This window comes from Palaemon carinicauda, chromosome 16 (assembly GCF_036898095.1).
Source record: "Palaemon carinicauda isolate YSFRI2023 chromosome 16, ASM3689809v2, whole genome shotgun sequence".
NCBI classification, from domain to species: domain Eukaryota; kingdom Metazoa; phylum Arthropoda; class Malacostraca; order Decapoda; family Palaemonidae; genus Palaemon; species Palaemon carinicauda.
This window is the reverse complement of record NC_090740.1, coordinates 72,632,525-72,635,024: the sequence shown is the minus strand read 5'-3', so window position 1 is coordinate 72,635,024 and position 2,500 is coordinate 72,632,525. Positions and strand designations below refer to the sequence as shown.

Sequence of the window (2,500 nt, the reverse complement as noted above, 5' to 3'; positions counted from 1 at the left end):
GTATTTGTCATGCGTTTGTGTGTTACTTCTTTACTTTATTTCACCTTCTTGAATTCTCTATTTACATCGAGCCTCATAAATTGCACAGGTCAAACAAAAAAATTGACATTCCATGACATACCTCGAATCACTTTGCGAATCAATTTTGTGTTTGTGTATTCTCGGAGGAACCTTTCGTAGGCTGGTTTAGTTAAATAAGAAGGTAAACCCTCTTTTTTTTCTTTTTTTTTTGGCGTGATTTAGCAAGCTTGTAATGTTTAGGAGAATCAAGAGAGTACTAGAGAGTTGAAAAATTTCCAGGGTCTTTATAGCTACAAAGGTATAAATTATTAAATTTATATATATATATATATATATATATATATATATATATATATATATATATATATATATATATATATACATATACAGTATATGTATAAGGTGGCCAGCCCTTGAGTAAATAACATAAACAAATTATACAAAGCAAGGACTTGTGCAGCTAGCTACCATCCCTTCAAAGTGTCCAGACTAGGATCATCCCTGGATTATACCTGTTCTATCCGTGTAAGCCTTGTAGATAGATGGCAGAAGGCCCTTGCTTTGCGCCAGCCATACGTATCAGAGGATTTTCTCTTGAAGTACACAAAAAATAATTATAACAGAACTTCAACACACTCTTTACTTAAAAACATAACACTTTGGAACTTGACCCATGAGATATGAGATAATCCGCGAGATTCGTTTTTACTTTTCTACTTTAGAATACAGGGAATTTTGTTGTGTAACTTTTAGCGATATGTAAATGATGTATCTTTAAAAACGCCTAAAAAGATTTTTAATAAAATTGAACAAGTAAGAAGGATAATTCCGAATAACTTTAGACTTCAGTCATTTGAAATAAAATTATTCACGCAAAGAATGCACATAATATTGCACTCAAATCTTATCATCTCCCAGTTGATGGGAAAAAATGTCCCAACTTCAGATCACACTTCTTTCTGACAGCAAGAAATGATACACTATACGTCACAACCTAAACTCAAAGGGAAATATATATCGGCAACTCCAGCAAAAGATTAGACTTGGAATTACATAACAGAAACGTTTTCATTTATCTGTTTTCCCTTGATTTAGATCACGATACCTCGGGGCGACCTTACACAAGTGCACTTGACACCAGTCACAGCTCGACTGGCAGTACCCATCCGTCCGTCAGGGCCTTTCGTGTGCCGTGCCCGTTTCCACATACCCATCAAAGAAAAGAGCAAGGCAGTATTCTCTCCCGAGACAAGTAAGGCCATAGTATTCTCAAGGGATTTCAATGACTAATCATTCGTATGCATATAATTAATAGACAGATAATAATCATGGAATAAACGACTTTACAAACTTAATTTAGATATGAAATACAAAATTATACGGAAAAGGGAATAAACTAATATTTAATTTACACAAAACAAATTAACGAATAATTCTATTTCCTGATAAAATTTTCAATTGTAAATGTACAGCTAATATATTTACCAATAATAGTAAATATTTTTCGAATCATGGTTTTCAGCTTTGAATTCTGTCTCGTAGGATGACTTATATATAGTATTTACAATGATAACACTCTTACTAGATACTTGGCTATATATCTAAATTACAGTACGCTATTGATTTGGACTATATATTGAGAAAAGCAACAAGCGCATGACAAGAGTAATTTTTTATCAGACATACTGTTATCATAAAACATATTATTTTTTTAGAACAAATTTGAGCAAATGCTCAGAACCTAACAACCCCACCACTAGCACCGCACTCCCAAGCCATCAAACCTATTCCCACAGTCCTTCCCCCCTAAAAAAAAAAAAAAAAAAAAAAAAAAAAAAAAAATCACCTGTTCTGTTCGATGTAGTTTTTCTGATCGCTTAATGTGGCATTTCTTACACCCATGTTTCTTCCTTCATTATTAGACTTTTTTCATACAACGAGAATTCTCAACTGTTTGGCAATATAGGGACGCCCTGAATAGAAATCTGATTAGCTTTCCTAGGGGTATGTGTTATTAAAAGACAGCTTAATTTTTGTAATTTATGGTAAGTCGCTTTTTATTAGACACTGTTTCCCATTCATCAATATCGTGATTAAATGTAAACGCAAACGCAACAATAATATATTCATAAATATATATATATATATGTATATATATATATATATATATATATATATATATATATATATATATATATATGTATATATATATTTATATATATATATATATATATATATATATATATATATATATATATATATAATATATATATATTTATATATAAATGTATGTATATATATATATATATATACATAAATATATATATATTTTATATATATATATATATATATATATGTATATATATTGTATATGTATATACATATATATATATATATATATATATATATATCCATACATTTATATATATAAATATATATATATATATATATATATATATATATATATATATGTATTCAT

The 2,500-nt window shown here is 28.9% G+C and overlaps 1 protein-coding gene across 4 annotated transcripts in view; it reads right to left on the bottom strand.

Annotated features, from left to right (window-relative positions):
- The window catches only part of LOC137655771 (A-type potassium channel modulatory protein KCNIP2-like), a 1,424,523-nt gene that overhangs the window by 962,360 nt on the left and 459,663 nt on the right, over window positions 1-2,500 (bottom strand). For 2 of the 4 annotated variants that reach the window (XM_068389901.1, XM_068389902.1), the window contains exon 1: window positions 1,127-1,156. The exons of the other annotated variants lie outside the window; for them this stretch is intronic. The gene's annotated coding sequence lies outside the window, so the exon portion shown is untranslated. Of the gene's footprint in view, window positions 1-1,126; window positions 1,157-2,500 lie in introns of those variants that run through there. 4 annotated transcript variants of the gene reach the window in all.